The 25167-nt window shown below is 43.9% G+C and overlaps 1 pseudogene; it reads left to right on the plus strand.

The window, feature by feature from the left end:
- The first annotated feature begins 1167 nt into the window (after positions 1–1167).
- Positions 1168–25167, plus strand: LOC130018089 (RNA-binding motif protein, X-linked 2-like; annotated as a pseudogene).

Raw genomic sequence — 25167 nt, forward strand, 5'->3', positions numbered from 1 at the left:
TAAGCAATGTATTTGCAATTTTTTTCCTCCTGTGGGAGGTGTGGGACCTTACACCTATCAGGCAAACACTCTACTACTGAGTTAGCACCCTCAGCCTAGAAAATGACCGTATTTGGGGATCACATCTGTCAGTACTCTGGGTCTATTCTGGGTTTGATGCAATAGGACTATAAGTGGTTCCAGGAAGAGGCATGCAAAACATACATTCAAGCTTGCATAGTTATTTTTCATGAGTTGTAGGATTTCATAATTTGGTTGTACTATAATGCCCAGTATTGATTTTTTCAAAAGCTGCTATACAGCTATACAACCTTTTTTTTTTTTTTTTTACATTTCTGAATGTTCGGTACCGTATTTTTTGTTTGATGACTTTCATTTCTTAAAAAAAATCTATTAATTAGTTTACAAGATTACAGAATTTCAGGGAGTATAGTTTAACACCTTTTTAAGACTATAGAATCAAAGGCATCCATCAATAAAAAGTCCAAGTGCCAAGGGATGTTTTATTTATTTTTTGTTTTTTTTATTTGATTTTTGCTTTTTGGGTCACACCCCGTGATACACAGGAGTCACTCCAGATTCTTATACTCAGAAATTACTCCAGGCAGCACTCAGGTGGACCATATGTGATGCTAGGTATCGAACACAGGGCGGCCGCCTGCAAAGCAAACTCTGTAGCCCCTGTGCTATCGCTCCAGCCCTGACAAGGGATGTTTCAGATACGAGCCCATCTCAATATGTATCTGAGTGTCACCTAAACAGGGTTTTTTGTACCGGGAGTAAAGGACGGGATCAAAAGCGCCGAATCAGGCATCTTTTCCGTGGTTTCAAACGGCAAATACTAACGGACCACGTAATCAGCGTCCCAGGCTTACAGAATACAGTCCAAGGCAACAGACGCAGTTCGCACTTCCGGTTCACAGCCGGAAGGGAGGGACTAGGGAAAAAAAAGTGTGGCACGGTCAAAGTGGGCATGAGACACGTCCCGGTTTTACTGCGCATGCGGTGCTCGCGTTAGGTCCTGACGTGCGTAATCTCTTCCGGTTTGAATTATCTCTTCCGGGGCAGCTCTAGTCCAATGGGATTGTGCGCTGAAGCCGGACGACCGTTAAACGGCTTTTCCCAGAAGTCGTTACATCGGCATCTTGGAACGGGAACCGGTGGAAGATGAAGTAAGTCTCCGGGTGTCCTCCGTGGAGTGTGGGAAGTCGGGGCTGGGGGATTGGGATGTGGGGCGGGAGGAGCTGAGGGAAGGGGCGGGGGGCGCGAAGCCCCGACAGCGCCGAGACTCTTCCAGGGGAGGCCTAGTTCGGTGCTCTCGGTCGCCGGGCCATTTCTTTACTCTGCGGCAACTTCCTCAGCCCGTTGACGAAAGTGAAGTTAATCAACGAGCTCAACGAGCGAGAGGTCCAGCTGGGGGTGGCGGAGAAGGTGTCCTGGCACCCCGAGTACAAGGACAGCGCCTGGATCTTCTCGGGTGAGTTCTGCCGCGGTGCGCCTGGGGTTCCCCGCCGCCTGGCTTTCCAGGGAGGGTTTCAGCCTTCCGCCTCTCTTCTCCCGTTATTGTCTCCTCTCCCTGGCTCTCTCCCCCCCCCCCCCCCCCCCCCGTTTAGGTGACACCCAGCGATGGTCAGGCGTCACTCCAGGCTCTGCATTCAGCAGTTCCTTCTGGTGGTCCTCACAGAACCTATGGGATGGTCCAGGGATGGTGTCAGGGATCGAACCTGGGTCAGCCTCATACAAGACAAATGCCCTACCCACTACATAAGCGCTCCAGCCCTGCCGGCATGTATTTATGCTTCTTATTTTGGGGGCCACTCCAGGTGGTGCTCCTGGGTTTCTCCTGGCTCAGTGCACCAGGATCACAACTGGCGGTGTCCAGGGAATATATGGTATGCTAGAGATGGGACCCCCAACATTGGCCACGGGCAGGGCAAGCGCCATACCCACGGTACTATTTCTCAGGCACCCCTTATTTCTGTTCTTTTTCCAGGTTTTCATTTTTTCCCTCGGTTCCCCCCCCATTCCCTCTTTCTCTTTCCCCTTCCCATTTGTTTTGTCATCCTCTCTCCCCTCTTCTCCGCCTCCTCTTCGTGTCCACTTCCCTTTCCCCTGTCCTTTTCACCTCTCCTTGTTCTCCTCTCCCCCTCCCCTTACCCTCTCCTTCCCCTTCCCCGTGTTCTCCCCCTCTTCTTCCAACTCTCCCTGTTCTCCTCATCCCCTGACCTCCTCTATATTTTAATGTTTTACAGTTTTATTTATTTTTAATATTTTTACTTTTTGGGTCACACCCGCCATTGCACACCAGTTACTCCTGGCTTATGCACTTGGGAATTACTCCTAGGACCATATAGGATGCTGGGAATCGAACCCAGGTTCATCACGTGCAAGGCAAAAGCCCTACCAGCTGTGCTATCGCTCCAGTCCCTGTCCTCCTCTTACCCTTCTAATCCTCTTATAATCCTCTCACTTGTTCCTTCTTCCCTTCCCCTTCTCCCCTTCATCCCCTTTCCCTCACCTCTTCCCCTTCTCTCCCCTCCTCCTTTTCCCCTCCCCTTCCCTGATTTTCATTATTCCCCTTGCCTTTCCCATGCTTCTCTTCCCCCCACTTCTTCCCTCTCCCCGTATCCCTCCCCCTTCCTCCTCTTTTCCCTTCCTCCACCCCTCCCACCTCTTTCCCATGCCCTCCCTCTTTTCTTTTTCCTTACCTTCCTCTTCCCTTTTTACCTTCCCCCCTTTGCCCATCTCTCTTCTACCTCTTCCCCCTCTTTCCTTTTTCCTCCCCTACCCCTAACTCTATTCTTCTCCTTCCCCCCTGCCCCTCTTCACTTTCCCCCTCCTCTCCTTGCTTTGCCTGGGATACATTCCTGGCTGCTTTGAACAATCTCATGAGTCATACTACGAAACACATTTATAGAGGTAGGACATGTTTGAATGAGTATTTACATTCATGAAATCCTAAAAGTTTTCTTTATACTCCTTAGTATGCATGAGGAATGGTTAATATTTGCATATTTAAAGTGATTTTCGGGGGGTCAAGGAGATAGTGGGTTAGGGGCATAGTTATTTAACTAGGTCTGATGACACCCAGCACTAAAAGCCCTGCTCACAATATCAATAGGTGGTCTTGGTGGCCCAGAGCAATGCCAGGTGGCACTGGAGGTTCTCCAATTTGCAGTGTCAGTGCAGCACCACATCCTTGGGCCCCTCCAGTGAGTTTTCTCACCCAATATCCACGGAATGGTCCCTGGGCTCTGTTTGTAAGGCCCCCTTGAAAACATTTGATTTTTAAATGTAGCTATGCTGGATAAAGAGCACATGACTTCAACAATTTTTTTTTGTATTTTTGGGCCACAGTGGTGCTCAGGCTTACTGCTGGTTCTGAGCTCAGGGCTTCCTTCTGGCTTGGGGACCATATGTCGTGTAGGGAATTGAACCTGGGAGAGCTGCATCCAAGACAAACTCTACCTGCTCTAGTATGACTCTGGTCAACTTTATTTATTTGTATATAAACACACACATATATATGTATGCGTACACATATATGTATACACACATATATATGCATATACAATCATATCTATACACATATTTTGGTTTGGGGGCCACACCTGCTTTGCTCAGGAGTTACTACTGGCTCTACATTCAGAGATCACTCTGGGCTTGGGGGAACCATATTGGGTGCTGGGGATCAAGGTTGGGGTGGCTACATGTAAGGCGAGCATTTGCTATACTCTCTATTTAACTGCTGACAATATATTTTAAGATATATTTGTCGTGTTGGAAACTAACTCCTTTGTCTACAAAGTTTTGGTTCTGAAGGCCAACAAGACTATTTGGGTAAGGCCTTGAACTTGACTAAACTTAGTTGCATACCACTTTACCACTTGCCAGTTATGGTTCCCTGAATACCTCTAGGGTGATCCTTTAGCATAGCTGGATGAGGCAAGATATTTGAAACAAAACATTTTAAAAACAAAAAAAATTCGGGGGTTTGAGGAAAATTTAGTTAAGTCCATTACTGGTTTTCTTGTTGTTGTTGTTGTTGTTGTTGTTGTTGCTGTTGTTGTATTTTGATTTTATTGAATCACTGTGAGATAGTTACAAGCTTTCATGTATGGGTTACAATCACACAATGATCAAAAACCCATCCCTTCACCACTGCACATGACCAACCACCAATATCCCTGGTATACTGCCCCTTTTCCACCCTCCCCCTGCCTCCATGACAGACAATATTCCCCACATTACTGGTTTTCTTGACCTTTCCATGTTTAAACTTAAAAACTTTTTCTATAATACTGGTATACTGTATTCTATCAGATTGTGAGTTCAGATCTTCTTTTTTGGTAACATAAAGGCTAGGCCTAGATCTGGTGCATAGTGCATGCTCAGTCAATGTTTGAAGTGAAGTGTGATTTTTCTCTTCTAGGCAGACTTATGAACTGACTGAAGGGAATGTTATCTGTGTTTTCTCCCAGTAAGTCCGCTTTCATATTCTCCTTTCTGGATTATTGGTGTCATTTTCTTCCACAATGATAAAATTTGTTTCCTTACAAATTGTAGGCTGCCTGGCATGTCTGCATAGGAAGAGCTCATTTCAAGTTTTTGCTTTAGCTCTATTTAGGATATAGATCTAGAGCTCTCCCAGTGTGGAAATTCCAGCAACTTGTTTTGGGGCTTCTGCTCTGTTTCTATTGCTTTTGTTCTCCTTTTTGCGTTGCGGGGACTCTGTCAGGATTTACTCCTGACTCATTTATGAATCACTCTTCTTTTGTGTGTGTGTGTGTGTCACACCTGGCGATGCAGAGTGGCTCATACACTCAGGAATTACTCCTGGCAGTGCTCGGGGGACCATCTGGGATGCTGGGAATTGAAACGGGTTGGCCACATGCAAGGCAAATGCCCTACCTACCGTGCTATCACTCAGCCCCAGAAATCATTCTCCTTAGAGGTTGGAGGACCCCCCATGGTGTGTGGTGCTGGTGATTGAAATCATTCAGTTGCATGTAAGGGAAGGGCTGTACCCCCTGTATTTTCTCTATGGCTGTTTCATTGATCTTTCATTGAGACTTTTTAAACCTGCACCTGCAGTAGAGCAGATTAAAAGACTCCCAGAGAGCTGCAGTTCCCCTACAGAGTTACTGTTTTGACCCCTTACAAACTCGGGATAACAGCTCCTCGCTGCCTGCACCTGTGTGACACTACTGTGTGACACTATTCACTTAGGGCAAAGTGTACACAATTTAGGAGAAAAAGCAAAACATTTAAGTAGTAGTTTTCTTTCTTTGTTTCCAGAGAAGTGTGAGGTTACTGAGCCGACCAGATCTCCTGTGGCTGGACAACTTAGTGGACAGTAGGTTCTGGTCAGGGGATGCGTACTATAGAGGTTGGAGGGCCATGGGAAAGAAACTTAGTAATGTTTGTGAGAAGTGAGCCATGGGTATAGGTTTCGGGCACCCCACTCAGGCTGAGAGCTCTGGCAGGGGTAGAGGTGTCTTCCTCCTAGTTTCTTGGTGTTGGGGAAATTCACAGTAGGTACATCCCATTATTATGTCCATATAATCATGGTATCTGTTCCTGGTGTAGTCTCGCATCTAGGGCTGCATCCTTGAATATCACTGGCCTGCAGACTGGTCCATGGACGGGTGGTTCAAGACCTGATCTAGATGTGTTTGTCTTGTTATTATTGAGTGATGGTCAGCTAGTATGTGTATTCTAATTCTCATTCCACAGTGTTCTTCATGAAGAACTTTTGCCATTGTTAATAATGACTTTGAAAGCTATTTTTGATTTAGATCAGTTGTCTAGGATTGGGTTCAAACAGAGTGGTTGACTGTGGGGTTAGAGTGAGGGACTTTGGAGGGTTATGGAACTGTCTTTGAAATTTTGGAAAAGTGTTTTATCTGGAGACTGAAAGCTAAGGACAACAAACAACCATTGGCAAATTCACTACAGAGTTTTGTTTTTTATTAGCAGAGAATTACATTAGTACTTACAACTTGTGAAGAAATGGTATAGAAAAGAATGTAGGAAGGAGAACCAGAGAGTACAGTGGGTAGGGAAGCAGGAAAACCATTGGTAGATTTCTTAATTGTCTTTTAATTGTTGGCAATGTTTCTAGTAGTTTGCTATTGTAATGTAAACCATAATATACATTTTAGTATGCAGCTCTTCTTTGTGCAATTATTGGATTTATGTTGCAAGTTTTCTCTTTACTGATTCAAATGTTTTTTTTTTTTTAGTTTTGAGGCTGCTCTAGCCTCTGTTTAAGTATCATTTCTGAAGAACTCAAGGGACCATATGGGGTGATCAAAGATGGATGGTTTTGTGCAAGGCAAGCACCCTGCCTGCTGTCCTCTCTCTCCAGTCCCTCTTTGCTAACTTTTAAATGTTACTTTAAGATGTATTTATATTATTGTCAGATTGCTCGCCATAAAGGTCTTCCAGATTTTGCCTCAATACAATGTCCCTTTTTTCTTTATTCTAATCAGCAGATTTGTTATTTAAAAATGTATTTGCCATTGACTTTCTTAAATTTATTTTATTAAAGACTTGTGTTTTCCAAATTCATTTGCAATTGAGTTTTAGACATGTATTTCCACAATAATCATACTAACAGTGTTCTCATATTCCCTCCCCACAACAACTCCCAAACCCCAACCGCATTTCCACCTGTCAACTTGGCAAGAACATTTCAAAGTTTCAGTGGTTACAGCTTAGATATCATGGGGTTTTTTTTGGGGGGGGGTCACACCCAGCAATGCTCAGGGGTTACTCCTGGCTTTGCACTCAGGAATTTCTCCTGGTGGTTTCCCGGGGATCATCAGGGATGCCGGGATTGAACCCGGGTCATCTGCGTGCAAGGCAAACGCCCCACCTGCTGTGGTATTGTTCAGGCCCCTAGATCTCATGTTTTCAGTTTTGCTACATACTTGCTTATTCTTTTACTTTGCTTTTAAGGTCACCATCAGTGACATTAAACATTAAACATCTTTTTCATAGATCAACAGGTCATTATTCCATTCCTTTTAGTATGTTATGTATTTTGCCTATTTTTTCTAGTGGTGTGTTCCTTATTTCCTTAGTGATTTTACAAGCCTCCTTGATAGATTATGGATATTAGTTTTGTTATATCATTTTATCTTGTCACTGTCACTATCACTGTCCTACCATTGTCCATCGATTTGCTCGAGTCCGCTCAGGAACGTCTCTATTGTGACATTTGTTACTGTGTTTGGCATATCGAATATGTCACAGGTAGCTTGCCCGGCTTTGCCGGTTTTATCATGTATTTATTGATTTTTAAAATGTGATATATTAGGCTGGACAGAATACATAGATTATGGTCCCTGCCTTGCATACCATTTTTAGCTACAATAGTGGTTCCAATTTGGGCCCTTTATATGGTTTCTTGAACACAGCCAGAATTTGCAACTGAACTCTCCTGCATGTCCTTCTCCAATTTGATGTGTGCTAGGACTGTGCCATTATTCTTTCATGTTGAAAGGTTTTCAATTTGAGGTCGAGAGAGGCCTTTATATATATATATATATATATATATATATATATATGCATATATATGTATATATATATTTAACCAGTTTCTCTGTTTCTTTAATCTTTATCTTGAAATACTGCTTATATTTCATGTTCTTGTATTTTATACTTTTATTTCAAAACCAATACAGAAAAATTATAAAATGTAAGGAATGCCACTGTATCCCCTTAGCCAAGTTCCTGTATATTAGCATAGTACCTAATTGTTATTACTATTTTACCCGTTTCACGTTTTCTGATTTTACTAAATTATCAGAGAGTCCTTTGCAAGACATGATTTGTGTGTTTAGACCATACCTGGCGATGCTCAGGGATTACTCCTGGCTGTGCACTCAGGAATTACTCATGGCGGTGCTTGGGGCAGCACATAGGATGCTGGGGATTGAACCCCAGTCACAAGGCAAGTGCCTTTGTCCTGCCCTCCAGCCCAGTACCAAAATTCTTCAGTTTGTTTTTCCAAAGGAATAATGCCATCAGGAAATCAACTGTGATATAGAACTATTATTGAACCTTTCTGTTTTATTCAGTTTCACCTCCTGTCTCAAAAAGCCCTTTTTTGTTTCTGGGCCATACCCAGTGGTGCTTAGGGCCTACTCCCAGTCCATTGCTCGGGGTCGTTCTCACTGGTGCTCAGAGGACCATGTGGTGCTGGTGATCAACCCTGGGTCTCCAGCATGCAATGCAGTTTTACCAGCCCTTTTAGCCGTTTCCCCAGCTTGCTGATAATCTCTTTATTTTAGGAGAAAAATTGCCTTGTGGTCCTTGATCTGTCATGTAAATTATAAAAATCTCTTACTCTTTTTTATTTTTCATTTTGCCAGAACTTTCACGGTTAAGGGACTTGTCTTGCATGTGGGTGGTCCTGTTTTAATCCCCAGCACCACATATGGTCCCATAGAGTGCCTAGAATGATCCCTGAGCACAGAGCTAGGAGTAACCCTGAGCACCACTGGGTAAAACACATTTTTAGGGTGTTCATTTTTTAAAAGTTTGTTTTAAGTATTGATAACGGGGTCTCACATGTGCTGTAATGCTGAGCCACTTTCCTAGTCCCTATAAGTTTTAGTGCATAGAATTTTGTATTCATCGCCTCAATTAGATTGAAGATCAGTTCCATTACCCTCAAACTTCCTTCATGTTGTACCTTTTGTAGTCTTCCCTTTGATTTTATTTCTCTATTTTTTTTGAGGCTGGGAACTCCCAGCTGTGCTCAGAGTTTACTCCTGACTCTGTACTCCGTGATTACTCCTGGTAGCCTTGGAGGAACACATGCGGTTTTTGTTCTCTGATTTTGCTTTTGTTTGTTTGTTTGTTTGTTTGTTTGTTTTTGGCCACAGCCTGTGGTGCTCAGAAATTTTTTCTGGCGGTGCTTAAGGGATCATTCGGGGTACTGTAGACCGAATTCGTGTCTGACGCTTGCAAGGCAAGTACTTTCCCTACTGTACTATTCATCTGGCCCCTGAAGTTTTTCTTAATTTTATTTTTCTTTCTAATTGTAAATGTGGTTCCTCCTCCATTATATATTTCTAATCGATCACTGTTTGAATTTAAGAAAGTGGTTTATTTGTAGCTATATCCTATTTGTAAGAAAAAATTTGACTAGGCATTGTGATTTTAAGTACATTTTGGACTCTTAATTAAGAGTATTTTGGGTTTTCTATACTACAATCAGAAACGATACTCTATAATCTTCTAACAAATACGGTTTCACCTCTTATTTTTGATTTATATGTTTTCTCCTAATTGCATTGGCAGATAACACTACACTGTAACACTGTCCTCCCATTGTTCATGGATTTACCCCAGTGGACACCAGTAAGGTTTCCATTGTGGGACTTGCTGTGACTAATTTTGCCATATCAAATACACCACGAGGAGCTTGCCACGCTCTGCCATGCGGGTAGGATATTCTTGGTAGCTTGCGGGGCTCTCCAAGAGGGATGGAGGAATCGAAACCGGGTCAGCTTTATGCAAAGCAGACACCCTACCTGCTGTGCAATTGTTTTATCAATTAAGGAAGTAAATTTTCTTGGCAACACTTGAGTTGTTTTTAGTACTTTCTGTTAAAGATGCTAGATTTGGGCAGAAATCTGTGTTTATGAATATGTTTATAATGTATTCATCAATTTTTATTTGTTCTTTTTATTATTTGGCCCTATCCAGTTATGCCTGTGAACTTTTCCCAGCTTGGTGCTGGGGATTACTTCTGGAAGTACCTGAGGGAGCATTTGATACCAGGAATTGAGCCTAGGTGTCCGAACTGCAAAGCATATACTGAACTCACCACTGAGTTTTCTGCTTGCTATTTTCTTTTTCTGACTCTATTAAAATTATTAATTTTTTTGTTTTTATGCCTCACCTCCAATACTCATGGCTTTGGGCTCAGGAATCATTCTTGGTGTTGCTTGCGAGAATGTATGAGATGCCGGGGATTGACTCTGGGTTGGCCTTGTGCAAGGCTAGCACCTTACCAGCTACACTGTTGTCTCCGTGACACGGAGCTTTAGTCAGGAATTACTCCTGGTTCTGTGCTCTGGAATCCTTCCTGGGAGTGATTTGGTATGTTACTTTAGGTGGGAGGCATGAATTTTGAATCTTAATTATTATCACTATGTGTAAACCTTTTACCTTTTTAATTGAACAACTGTGAGATAGACCCTTACAAAGCTGTTCAAGATTAAGTTTCGCTCAGTGTATCAACACCCATCTCTCCATCAGTGTACATTTCCCAGCACCAGTTTCCCCCAGTTTCCCCTCCCATCACCCTCCATGCCTCAATCCCCAGCCTGCCTCTGTGGCAGGCACTTTTCTTCTCTTTACTCATTTTTTAAATGGGACATTTCCTATTCTATTAACATTTTTGTCTTATTTAGGGGTGCTACACCAGTGTTGCTCAGCGATCACTCCTGGTGGGGCTCAAGGAACCATATGGGGTCCTAGGGATTGAACCCGGTTGACTACATGCAAGGAAACAGCTCTATCCACTGTCCTGCTTTAGCTCCCTCCCTATAACTTGTTATAGTTAACCTTCATTTGTCATCTGGTTCTACCTTTGTCTTTATAGTCAATATTTAAGTGTTATTTGTCATCCATTCTGAATATTTTACTTCAAATAGGGTCTTTTTTTGCTAAATAGATATGGTGAGATTGTTAACATAAATCTGGCATGCGATAAGAAGACTGGGAAATCCAAGGGATTCTGCTTCCTTTGCTGTGAAGATCAGTGGAGCACAATTCTGGCTGTTGACAATTTTAATGGCATCAAGGTGAGTAAAAGTATGAAGCATGAAGTATGAAGTATGAAGTATGAAGCAGGCTGAATGTTTCTGATGTAATGGTTTGGTTTGATTATTCCTGATTCAGACAGGCCCAGGGGCCACCAGGATGAGAGAATAAACGTTTCAGGGGTGTGGGGAAATTGTTCTAGGAAACAATTACATGGGCCTCTGCCCCAGTCAGCACTTTTTTCTTCCTCAGTATTAGCTATTCCCCCACCCACCCAAGTGATTCGTTTGTTTCTTACCTTTCCCTCCTCACCACTGTATTTCTCCAGCCCAGGAGAGTGACTCTTAGAGAATTTGTCACTGATTGCACCAGTAATAAGTAGTTACGAGGACAGCATGGAATGGGGTTATAGGTTTTCATTTTATGGATCCTATATTCAAAGTCAGTGAAGGAAGGAATGGTTTTCAAAACATTTTTTCCATCTTTGGTGCATACGCAGCGATGCTCAGGGTTACTCCTGGCTCTGCACTCAGTAATTACTTCTGGCCTTGCTGGGGGAACCATATGGGATGCTGGGGCTCGAACCTGTGTCGGCTACATGCAAAGTAAATTCCTTACCCTCTGTGCTATCACTCTGGATCCTCAAAAATGCCTTTATTTATTTATTTATTTAATTTGTATTTTGGGTCACACCTGGGAATGCATAGTGACTCCTGCTTCTCCACTTAGGAATTACTCCTGGCCTTGCTGGGGGGACCATATGGGATACAGGGAATCGAACCCATGTCGGCCACATGCAAGGAAAATGCCCTATCCACTGTCCTATTTCTCCAGCCCTTCAAAAAAATTTTTAAATGGGAAATAGCATAGATGATAAGAGGTTGATTAGACTTAAAGGTAAGACCTTATATTGGAACAATAAAAACTAGATTTTGGGAATGCTGAGTGCCTAATGCCTATAGAATTAAGCATGTATTGGAGAGTGAAGTTATCCTACAGTGGGTAGGGCTCATACCTTACCACTGGATGACCAGGATTATGATCTGAACACCCTATATAACCTTCTGAGCACATTTATTAGTGGCTCAACTCCCCCCACCATCAAAAAAGAATTTTAAGTCTATGTTTGAAAAATGAAATGTTTTGTTTGAATGAGTAATTACTATTTTGTTGTTTTCCCACAGTTTGTGTTTCACAGCAAAGTATCAGTGTGAACTAGTCACAAAATTTCCCAGAGTTTTTTTATGTCATGAAATAAATAGAACACCAAACTATTTGTATGTCATTCAGGGGTATACTGACCGATGATGCTAGTGCACTTGCCTCAGGGGCTCAGTACCCCTCAGGCCCCATGCGGTTTCCCTGAGAGCAGAGAAAATTGCTGTCTGGGAAAAAGTGCTCGGACACACCAGTTGGGCAAACAGTGTTGGAGATTTCCCCAGAGATAGAATTATCAGGAAGCTGGTGTGGATCAATTAGTTAAGAAGGAGGGCTGTCTTTGATGATGTGTTGGCTTTCTGTATTAGATCAAAGGACGAACTATTCAAGTGGATCATGTGTCTAAGTATAGGGTTCCTACGGACTCAGATGAATTGGATGATGTGACCAGATTGCTTCAGGAGAAGGGCTGTGGGGATCACACACCTTTAAACTGTTCAGTTGAGGACTTTGAAGATGACAAACCCACAAAAACACACAAAAAAGGTAAAGTGTTATGACCAAAAATGATTCCAGGTGGTCTTTTTTTTTATGAATCACGATCACGACCATCCTGTTGTTCGTCGATTGCCTCGGGCAGGCCCCAGTAATGTCTCCTTCGTCCTAGCCCTGAGATTTTTTTTAAAGTGCCATATTAAGGCTCTTTCAGGGTTAGGAGAATGAGACCCATTATTGTTACTGGTATTTGGCATATTGGGTATACCACGGGGAGTTTGCCAGACTCTGCCGTGTGGGCAGGTTACATTCAGTAGCCTGCCAGTTTGTCCAAAGTAGGAATGAGATAATAAGATATCTTGTTGCCACGCTTCCGGGAGCTGGGTTTTATAGTCTCTGAGTCTTGGCCTTTGATGGGATTACACGGCGTCAGGGGGCCAGTTGGTGGGTGTGACCCCTGCCTACTGGAAGGTAGAGGATCTGGGTGGAGGATGCTCAGCCCCGATCCAAGCAGGCTTGGAGATCTCAGCCCCAGGACCCACATGCCTTTGTTCCTCTGCCAGTACCTCCATGTGTGTGGAGAGTGGTCTCAGCATGGTGGTGGCTGGTTCTGGAGGTCTTCGGCTGCCAAAGCCCTGGTCGGGGCGGGGAGGGAAACTCAACCCACTCTCCTCCAAGGGGCCCCGGCGAGGACAGGCGCGAGGGCAGGAGACTCTGTGCAACAACATGGATGAATAGGGGGACAGCTCAGATGAGGAGGTATGCGCCCGGGCCACTGCCGAGCTGCCCACCACCGCCGCCTTCTAGCCCTGTGCCTACAACCAGTTCTAGTGCCTGTCGCACTTCACCAAGGTCTACACCTGCCTCCACGAGGCCCTCAAGTGCGACGGCAACATTTACTGCCTGGACCTGGGCAACGAGATCGACTGCGACGTGCCCACGTGCGGCCAGTGGCTCAAGAACTTTTTATGAATAAAGCTGTTTATTTAACCATATAAAGGTAAGTTTATTTTCTAATTGAAAGAAAATGTTCATATACCAAAACTCTTAAATAGTAACTTAGTAAACTTAAGTTTATATCAAGATACAAATACAGATGCTCATTTTTTTTCTTTTTGTCCCCTACCCGACGATACACAGGGGTTACTCCTAGCTGTACACTCTGGAATTTCACCTGGTGGAGCTCCGGGGACCATATGGGATGCTGGAAATCGAACCCAGTTCCACAGTATGCAAGGCAAGCACCCTACCTTCTTCATTATTGCTCCACCCTGATACTCTTTTTATTTCATCCGACGTCTCTAGAGAAAAATAAATTTAAGGAATATCCTGATGGGCATACACACTTTCTAGAAAATCTTCTAAGACATTTTCAAAGCCCATGATTTTTAAACTGGAGGATGACAACTGCGATACTTTGATTCTTCATCTTATAAACTTTGCTCTTTTTGCTGTCTTGCCATGAATATTAGTATACTATTAAAATTCAAATTATTAAACTGGATGATAATAGGACAGTGAGTAGGTAGTGTGTTTAATTTATACACAGCCAATCTGGGTTTGAACTCTTGCATACTATTTGGTCCTTCAAGCACCACCACCCCAACTTCGAGTTATTTTTTGGGGGGTGGGAGTCATACCTGATGGTTCTTTGGCTTACTCTTGGTTCTGCATTTGATCCGGTGTATTTAGAAAATAGGAACTTTTGGGGAGAGTTGTATATTTTTTCATTTCCTATTTGTTGCTCCCATCCATTTTTTTTAAATCTCCAGACAAAAAGGAAAAACAGAAAATGAAGAAAAGCGGGAAGTACAGCCAGATGCACCAGTCTCTTCTTCATCACCAAGAAGCAAGTTATAAAAGAAAACAGTTCCCCCAACTGTAAAACGTTCAACAGCAAGAACTCTGAAAAGGTTCAGAAGTCAGAGTCCAGGTAGGGGCTGAAACAGTACCACAGCTCTCCTGAGGTCAGGACAGCCTACCACTATGGAACAAAAGCCCGAGACAGGGAGCCAAAGAAGGAGAAGCCGAAAAAGAAACACAGGTCCTTAAGTAGCAGGGAGGAAAGGGAAGAAAAGAACAGGGATAGGGACAGAGATCAAGGTCAGATACCCACGTTGGCAGGCACAAGGAGCGTTCTGAATGGCGTGGTCATAAGAGTAGGAGTAGAAGCAGCAATAAATTTCATAGGTATCAAATCCTGGCACTCCCGGTATTGAGGACCCGCCACTTCCAGAGTCTACAGGCATCACTGAGACTGCAGCCTATTAAGTTGCTTGGTAGAATTGGACATGAAATGGTGTGTTCTTGTTTGTGTATGTGTGTGTGTGTGTGTGTGTGTATGTTGGGTCCCACCAAGAGGTACTCATGACTTACTCCTAACTCTGTGCTCAGGGGTCAATCCTGGCAGGGCTCAGGATATATGAGGTTCTGGGTACAGAACAAAGGACAGCTGACTGGAAGAGAAACACCCAGTCTACTGATCTGTCTCTCTGGTCCCAGATTTGAACTATTATAGGAAGCAGTACTTACAAAACAAAACCAATTATTTTTCACTTTTGATATATAAAATCTTTTGAAGCTCAACTATTTTATTCCCTTTTACATCAATCCTCGAGAGAGATATACTCTCTAAAGTCTGATGTCCTTCTTTTCGAGGGGGTGGGCAGGTAACACCTGGCGATGCTTCTGGATTTCTCCTGGTTCTGCACTCAGATATTACTATTGGCAGTGCTTGGAAGACCATATTGGATGCCACAGGGATTGAACACAGGTAAGCTATGTGCAATTCACACGCCTAACCTGCTTTTTTATCTCTCCGTTGCCTCATGTTCTTAATTTTTGAGCGCAATTTGTTGTCCTTGGGAATATATTTGGTACTAATCAGATTACATGTGGTAAATTGGTTCATATATAGATCCAGGAACCTATAACCCCCCTAAGAAGGATGAGAAATATGTAAGAAATAGGAAAATATTAAGTTTTTGTATTTTCGTCTGTGATGGATGACTTTCCATTTGGCAGATAAAACCAATAGAGATGTATGGCTTAATTCGGCTTAAGTAGCGTGATATAGATACAGTAATGAAGCTGTTAGTCTGTTCTGTTTATTTTGAGATGTGTCTTTTCCTGAACCATTTTGTTGGTTGATACATTTCCACATATGTTCCTTGCCATTTATTTTTATCGAGAAATTGACACAACAAAATTCACCTCGTACAGAAATGTACTTCTTCAAAATTGCCTTAAATTTTTTGAAGTATTGTGAATATTCTGCTGTTAGCTTCATACCTTTATACGTGTATAATTGTGACAACATCCACCACCAAGCTTTGGGTGCTATCCCACCACCAAAAAGACCATGCTGGTGCCTTCCTCTGCCAACTCCTTCTCTCTGAGAGTCACCATTGTATTCATTCAGTCTAGCAAATTTGTTATTTTCTTTCCTTTTTACTTTTTTTTGGTGAAGCAGGAGAGTTAAAATAATTGTGTTTTTCGGGGGTCAGACCTGGTGAACCTCAGGGGTTGCTGTTAGTTCTTATCACTTATCACTTATCACTTAATCCCCGTTATTCATCGATTTATTCGAGCGGGTGCAAGTAACGTCTCCATTCATCCCGGTTGCGTGCTAGCGTAGCCCAATGGTATCTGTTCATTCTAGGAACATGCAGAGCCTCAAACCGATCATTTAGGGTCTTGACGAAGAAGTCTGACCATCTTATAGGTGGGCGTCCACGTGATCTTTTGATGTCCCGTGGAATCCAATCAGTAATGGCTCTAGTCCAGCGGTTGTCTGTAAACCTCATTACGTGTCCAGCCCATCTGCTTTTTGATGTCTTGACAAATGAGACAGCGTCCCTGATTCTTGAGCGTTGATGAAGATCAGAACTCCAGATTCTATCTCTCATTTGAGTGAATCGTGATATTCCAAGCATAGTTCTTTCAATTCCTCTTTGAGAGACCCGAATAGCGTTCTCATCCTGTTTTCGTAGGGTCCAGGTCTCTGAGGCATATGTTAATGCAGGAAGAATAGTGGAATCAAAGAGATGTGCTCGTAGCTGGAGGTTCTTTGTCCTTTTAGTTATTTCTTCAATGCTCTTGAAGGCATTCCAAGCCACTCTCTTCCTCCTGCGCAACTCAGGTGCCAGGTCATTCATCATGTTGATATATCGACCTAGGTATATATAACTGTTGCATTCGGAGATGGTGGTTCCGTTGAGAGCGAATGAAGCGTCAGGAAAAAGGCTGTTTCTCATAAACATTGTCTTCGTAAGATTCAGCTGTAGTCCGACCTTTCCACATTCACGGTCAAAGTCGTTCAGCATTTGTGCCGCTTGGCTGATGTTTGGTGTTATTAGAACGATGTCATCAGCAAAGCGGAGGTGGTGTAGTTGCCGACCATCGATCTTCACTCCCATGTTTTCCCATTCCAGTCGTCGCATGATGTTCTCGAGGGTGGCACTGAAGAGTTTTGGTGAAATGGTATCACCCTGCTGAACCCCTCTCTTGATATGGATGATTACTTCTTTGTAGAATGGTGAGATCTTGGTAGTGAATCCGCAATAGAGCTCACGAAGGATCCTGATGTATTGAGTTTGTACGCCCTGATTGGCTAGGGCTTCCATGACTGCTTCCGTCTCAACAGAATCAAAGGCCTTCTTTAAATCAATGAACATTAGACAGAGCGGCATCTTGAACTCCCGAGATACCTCAATGAGCTTGGTTATTGTGTGGATATGGTCGATGGTACTGAATCCTTTTCGGAATCCAGCTTGTTCACATGGTTGTCCTTCATCTAGTGTTCTGCTAATCCTATTCAGGATGACTCGAGTGAATAGTTTGTAGATGACAGACAATAGGCAGATTGGGCGATAGTTGCCAATGTCGTGGATGTCTCCTTTCTTGTATAGTAGTACAGTCCTGCTGGTTTTCCATTGGGATGGAACCTTGCATTCAGACAGGTAGCGTGTGAAGAGTCGAGCCAATGTATTGATGAGTACTGATGGTAAGTTCTTCAGGTGTTCAGGTCTGATCTTGTCTGGGCCAGGTGCTCTTTGTTTCTTTACCGACGAGATGGCATGTTGGATTTCGGAAGGGAGAACATTGGGAACGACATATCCATCATGTGGTATGTGGTATTTGGGCAGGTGGATGTGGCTATTAAAGAGATCTGAGTAGAAGTCATGAATAATCTTCTCCATTGCCCTTCTGGAAGATATGATAGATCCATCATGATGTCGGAGGGCAGTCATCTTGGTTTTGTAGTTGGTGAAGGACAGGCGGGCATTACGAATGTTTTTCCCAGCTTCTGCCGCATCTACCAGTACTGCTGCTCTCCTGTTTTTGAGGTCATCCTTGATGGCTTCTCTGCACTGTTTTGCCAGTTCGGATGTTCGCTTGTGGTTGCCTGAGGCATGTGCCAAGCCACGTTGGCGAATAAGTTCAAGAGTGTTCGAAGAAAGACGGTTTTTTGTGGTTATCTCTCTCTTGGCAGTCCTTGCACAATCATGGAGGTGCTGAATCATTCGATCGTATTCCTCATCAATGTTGTCAATGACGGCATCTTCCCATGTTGCCGCAATAGAGCCAAAGAGCTCCCAGTTGGTGGTTGTTCTGGGAGTCCTCTTCTTAAACCTTGCATTCTTTTCTCCTCGTTCTGTGAGGTAGAATTTTGCACGAAGAAGACGGTGGTCTGATCCCGTTTGGAATTTTGGAACAACAGTAACATCGGTTAGGCAAAACTGCCGATTGAATATGATGTGGTCTATTTCATTGTGGAACCGTCCATCGGGAGACTCCCATGTCCAACGTTTAGATTCAGCCTTTTGGAATTGTGAGTTACCATGGAAGGTTTTGGTTGACATGATGAACTCAGACAGTCTGTCACCCTGTTCGTTCCATTCCAGGCCATGGGTTCCGATGTGGAGTTCATCGACTGATTTTCTTGGTCCTATCTTGGCATTAAAATCACCGACAATGATCTTGTAGAAGGTGTGATCTTCTTTATAGAACTTCTCCAGCTCCATGTAGAATTTCTCAGTTTCTCTTTCACCATAACTGGATGTTGGTGCATAGACAACAAAGATAGAAACTGCCGGTAGTGAGCCACATTTATTCAAGTGTAATCGTCCGATTCGGGTTTTTAGGCATTCGAATGAATCAATGCTCGTGACTAAGTTTGTGTTGACAAGGATACCGACACCACCGACGCCTCTTTTATCACATGTTCCAAGGAACAGTTCTTCTCCAGTGTCGAAAACAGCATGATGGGATTGATGTCTTCTCGTTTCGGTCAGACCAATGATGTCGTACTTAATCTTTCGCGCTTGTACCATAAGGTCTTCAATGGATGCAGCAGATGCCAGCGTACGAGCATTAAAAGTACAGACAATCATTTTTGTTTTTCTGCGTTTTGGCAGCCTATGTCTGCCTTGGTGTTTTATCAGCCTCTCCTTCCATATCCTTCTCGACTCTGCATATTCAGGGTTAGGGAAATGAGATCCATTTATTACTGGGTTTGGCATATCAATTTGGTCTATTTGGCATACACCACGGATAGCTTGCCAGGCTCTGCCATGCGGGTTGGATATTTAAGGTACCCTGAAAACTTTAGAGAAAAGTAAATAAATAGTCGCGCAGCCGCAAATGCGGCCGCGTGCTCCCGGGAGCTTGTTGTGATAATCTCTGGATCCTGGCCGTTGTTGGGATTACACGGCAGTTGGAGGGTGTAACTGTCTAGCTACTGACAGGTCCAGTCTCAAACCGTGCAGGCTTGGAGATCTCAGCCCTGGGTCCCACACACCTGGGTTTCTCTGCCAGTTCTGTTATGTCTGAGGCTTATCCAAGTGTGTGGAGAGCGGCCCCAGTAAGGCCTTGGCTGGGGCCTGGAGGTCTTCAGCTGTTGGGCCCTGGTGAGGATAGTCAGACACAGGGTAGGAGACTCTGCCTTGTGCTCTCCCGGTAGCTTGTTGTGATAATCTCTGGATCCTGGCCGTTGTTGGGGTTACACAGCAGTTGGAGGGTGTAACTGTCTAGCTACTGACAGGTCCAGTCCCAAACCGTGCAGGCTTGGAGATCTCAGCCCCGGGTCCCACACACCTGGGTTTCTCTGCCAGTTCTGTTATGTCTGAGGCTTATCCAAGTGTGTGGAGAGTGGCCCCAGTAAGGCCTTGGCTGGGGCCTGGAGGTCTTCAGCTGTTGGGCCCTGGCGAGGATAGTCAGACACAGGGTAGGAGACTCTGCCTTGTGCTCTCCCAGGAGCTTGTTGTGATAATCTCTGGATCCTGGCCGTTGTTGGGGTTACACGGCAGTTGGAGGGTGTAACTGTCTAGCTACTGACAGGTGCAGTCCCAAACCGTGCAGGCTTGGAGATCTCAGCCCCGGGTCCCACACACCTGGGTTTCTCTGCCAGTTCTGTTATGTCTGAGGCTTATCCAAGTGTGTGGAGAGTGGCCCCAGTAAGGCCTTGGCTGGGGCCTGGAGGTCTTCAGCTGTTGGGCCCTGGCGAGGATAGTCAGACACAGGGTAGGAGACTCTGCCTTGTGCTCTCCCAGGAGCTTGTTGTGATAATCTCTGGATCCTGGCCATTGTTGGGGTTACACGGCAGTTGGAGGGTGTAACTGTCTAGTTACTGACAGGTCCAGTCCCAAACCGTGCAGGCTTGGAGATCTCAGCCCCGGGTCCCACACACCTGGGTTTCTCTGCCAGTTCTGTTATGTCTGAGGCTTATCCAAGTGTGGAGAGTGGCCCCAGTAAGGCCTTGGCTGGGGCCTGGAGGTCTTCAGCTGTTGGGCCCTGGCGAGGATAGTCAGACACAGGGTAGGAGACTCTGCCTTGTGCTCTCCCAGGAGCTTGTTGTGATAATCTCTGGATCCTGGCCGTTGTTGGGGTTACACGGCAGTTGGAGGGTGTAACTGTCTAGCTACTGACAGGTCCAGTCCCAAACCGTGCAGGCTTGGAGATCTCAGCCCCGGGTCCCACACACCTGGGTTTCTCTGCCAGTTCTGTTATGTCTGAGGCTTATCCAAGGGTGTGGAGAGTGGCCCCAGTAAGGCCTTGGCTGGGGCCTGGAGGTCTTCAGCTGTTGGGCCCTGGCGAGGATAGTCAGACACAGGGTAGGAGACTCTACCTTGTGCTCTCCCTGGAGCTTGTTGTGATAATCTCTGGATCCTGGCCGTTGTTGAGGTTACACGGCAGTTGGAGGGTGTAACTGTCTAGCTACTGACAGGTCCAGTCCCAAACCGTGCTGTTAGTTCTACCCTCAGTAATTACACGTAGCTGTACTCGGGGGACCACCTGGGATGCTGGGGATAGAATGTGGATTGGCCCTGTGCAAGGCAAATGCTCTACTCATTGTACTATTGTCCCAGCCCTGAAGCAAATTGGTTTGAATTAAAACTTGAAAAGATGTAACAGTAGAGAAAGGAAGAAATGTGTGTTCGGTAGAGAACACTGGATTTCCCAGAGTAGAAAAAGGCAAATAAAGAACATAGATCCAAGTGATGTGCATGTTATGTGAGTACACGGTTTTAAAGAGCAAGCCTATTTTGTTATTTCTTGGGGTGTACTTTCTTTTGTAATTCATACTCCAAATGAGTAAATAGTGATGATTTTCTTTCACTTCCAGACTCATTGTCTATTCCAGTTTGTCCAGAATGACATTTCATCTTTTAAAATGGCAGAATAGTATTCTAGAGTCAGTAAGCTCTTTCTTCTTTAATCAGTCATATGTGGATGGGCGTTTAGGTGAATTCCTATGTTTCACCTATGATGAATCTGCTATGATCAAATAGGCGTGTAAATGTCTCTAGATGAGTATTTTTCATGTCATAAAAATGCCCAGAAGGGTTTTTTTTCAGGAGTAGTTTTGTTGTGTCACAGAATTTCCTTTTATTGTTTTGTGTTTTAGGCCATATCTTGCTCTGCTCAGGGCTTACTTCTGGCTTTGTACTCAGGAATCACTCCTGACAGGTTTGGGAGAAAATATGCTTTGCTGGGGACCAAATCATGGTTGCCTGCATGCAATGCACACACCTTACTTGAATACTCTGTCAATCCTTGAGAATTAACCATTTTGTCATAGACTCACAGACTCTGACTCTGAGGGTTGATATCTGGGCTCTGAATTCAGGATTCCATGGGTCTGAAAGTTCCATCATTCCTTTAAGTTTGGAAGTTTATTTAAACACTGATTTACAAAGTAGCTTTTCTCCACACTGAGAAAGCCTATAGATTTTTGTCACAAAGACCTGCACACCTCAAATTTCAGTCAGATAATTTCTGGGTAAGTCTCTGTTCTGAGAGAGTGGAGTCTCTCGAGATTCATGACTGCGATTTTGCTGTTGGGGAGTGAGCGGCTGCTAGTGCTCAGTTTGAACGGGCCATGGCTGGCCCCTGAGGTCTCAGTCATGCATGAGTGATAGGAGTTTTGGCAGCTGGTTGATCTCTGTCACGATTTTGAATCTCTGGAGCAAGAATGATAGATGAGTCTACACGGTACTGTGGGTGATTCCTGGGTATGACTGCCAGAGCTTGCAGAAGTACGGGGAGGTAAGGTGAGGGAGCCCGTCCCAAGTCAAGATATCAGTAACAAATACTTGCATACTTGGATTTTCAGCAAGTTAATTTCTCAGTACGGCTCAATCCTGAAACAACGGGGTCCACTCAGTGAGAAGGCAGTGTGGGCTGGCTTTCCCCCTGTGTAGAAAGTATTCTTGCATTCACAGGATTTCTCTCCTTTGTGAATCTTCTCAAGTTCAATGAGGTTTCATTTCATGGATAATCTTTGCCTACATTTCATGCTCTAAGGGTTTTTCTCCTTTGTAAGATATGGTGTGTATCAGGTGACCTTATTGTTGTAAAATGTTTTCATCCACATTTTGCATTCATAGGGTTTCTCTCCTGCATGAATTATGTTGAGTGAGGTACAATTTTATCGAAAAGGTTTTCTTACATTCTTTGCAATTCACAGGGTTTCTCACATGTATGAATTCTATATTGTTTAATGAGATACGATTATAGAGAAAGTTTTCCTGTTTACTTTCCATTCACAGGTTTTCTCTCCATGAATTTCATTCCTATTCAGTGAGGTATGATTTTTTTTTTGCTACTTGAGTCAAACCTGGCGATACACAGGGGATACTCCTGGCTCTGCACTCAGGAATTACACCTGACGCTGCTCAGGAGACCATATGGAATGCTGTGAATTGAACCCGGGTCGGCACGTGCAAGGCAAACACCCTACCCACTGTGCTATCGCTCCAGCCCAATGTGAGGTATGATTTAAAAGGAAAGTTTTCCTACATGCATAGGGTCTCTTGTGTAAATCCTCTCATGGTTAGTGAGGTTTGATTTCAATGAGAATTTTTCCCTACATTTACAGGCTTTCTCTCCTGTGAATCCTGTTATGTTCAATCAGTTATGACTTAATGGAGAAAGGTTTCTTCCTGCATTCACTGCATTGGTAGGGTTTATCTCATGTGAATTCTTATGTTCAATCAGACATGACTTACACGAGAAAGATCTACATTGAATACATGAATAAGGTTTTTTCTTGTTCGAGTTTTCATGTTGAATGAGAGATGATTTTACTATGAATGTTTTCCTACATTGTTTGTGTACATTGGGTTTCTCTCCTGTGTGAAATCTTTCATGTTGAATTAGATCTGAATTCCTTGATGAAGTTTTTCTACATTGCTTTTATTTGTGTTTCTCTCCATAGAGACTGTTTTAAGTTATCTAACATCCATGGCCCCACTCCTTGTTTTTATTTTTATTTTTTCCTGGGCTCTAATCTTTCTTCAACTTGATGATTGCTGCAGGTGTGATGACAGAATGTCCCAATGATTCCAGGTCTTGTAGTTTTCCAGTGTCACGTCACTGAACAGGGTCCTCTGCTCATCAGCCAGGGACTGCCATTCTTCCCACGTGAAGTTCACAGGCTCCTGCTCAAACAGCACTGTCCCCAAAGGTGTTTTCATTGTTTTCATTTCAGCTCTTAAAGTAGACTTGAGGAAGATTGAGAAAACTGGCATGGCTGGCTCCTGTATCTTAAGAGTCTTATATTTATGGTTTTGAAAGAAATCTCCATAATTTCATGATCATGCCAAGTTAGAATCTTTCCTTCTTGTACCTGCTGTCCGTGCTCTTCTGCTGCTTTACAACCTGTGTTTGGTACCAAGATCCTCCTTCACGTCACTATGAATTTGAGTGAAGTAGACAATCGGGTGGAGAGACTTTGGCCCATGACGACCCTGGAAGCTGCAAGTTCTGGTGGATAGAGTCATTGGAATTTTTATGGGCTCTGCAGGAAATCTGTTGAATGCTTTGGACTGACCATAAGAATTGTGCCACCCCTTGAACACCAGGGTGTTCTTCTGTGGTGTCTTCTGATATGGAAAGTGTGTCACTTGAGCTCCACCCCTCATTTTGCTTATCCCAAATTGATCCTCTCTGGGAAGAAATAATCTTTTCTTGTTTTATTTAAATTTTTTGGGGTTGGGGATGATGGGGATGGGTATACCACCAGTGCTCATGGCTTATTCTTGATACTAAGGTCAGGAATCGATCCTGGGTGAGCTGTGTGAAGGGCAAGTTTATTAGTCCTAAGGCTCTAATGAACATTATTGAAGTTGGTATGAGTACGTCAGGCAATCTGTTAAATTCTTTGGGTAGGATTGTCAGGATAAAGGGGGTAATCTGCCACCCCTTGGTGAACACAAACTTTTCTTCCACTTCCTAGTGTCCTCTCATAAGGAAATTATATCCCTGGTACCCTTCACCTCTTTTGTCCCCCCCACCACACACACACACAATTTATCCAGCCGTGCCTGCTGTACTGGCTCTCTCACTCTCCTGTTTTAATTTTTTTAGACTCAGAAAGGTAAAGAATAAAGCCCTGTTGTGTGTATTCCTACGAGATTGAGTTTTTCAGAATAGCAGCTCCTTCCATCGTTGAATGAGGTGTGGAAACAGGAATCTAGACACAAGCCAGTTGTGTCATGGAAAGGTTCTGGGCATCAGCTATAGCTCCAGGACTGAACTTGGGTCAGCCACGTGCAAGGCAAACTCTCTATGCTCTGTATTCTGAATCTAGCCCCTTATGTAATATTTTGGACAACTCGCTCATTTATTTATTTAATCATGAGCAACTGCAGTCTCACTAAATGTGGAAAGGGAATATAAAATAATATAAAAATGAAATACCTTCAGGAAAGCACTAGCATCAGAGGACATGAGTATGTATGGGATGGTGGGCTCCTGAGGTACAGAAGGAACGGTCTTGTGGTTTATTTGTTTTGTTTTGTTTTGTTTTGGGACCACACCTAGTGATGCTCATTGGTTATACCTGGCTCTAAACTCAGGACTTAATCCTGACAGAACTTGAGGAACCGTATTGGATGCTGTGGATTGAAGCTGGATTCAGGAAGTAAAAGGCAAATGTCCTGCTCACTATTTACTGCTCTTGACCAATGTTCTGGTAGTTTTAAGAAAAATCGTAAGCCATTAGAATTGTCCACAGTCTGAAAACGTATTTTGGGTGGTCTTGCCATTCCTGGATGCAAAATGTTCCCTGGCTTCCACAATATTTATTTCCTATTCCAGCATGCCAAAATCTTTGTGCTTGCCATCCAACCAGTCAGTTTGATGTTGCAGGGGGAAAACTGGGAGTCTTTTGTATTGGGTCCTGCTCTTGCCATGGACAAGATGCCTGGATTGGTGTGCTCCTAG

The sequence above is a fragment of the Sorex fumeus genome, unplaced genomic scaffold (assembly GCF_029834395.1).
Source record: "Sorex fumeus unplaced genomic scaffold, SorFum_2.1 ptg000236l, whole genome shotgun sequence".
NCBI classification, from domain to species: Eukaryota; Metazoa; Chordata; class Mammalia; order Eulipotyphla; family Soricidae; genus Sorex; species Sorex fumeus.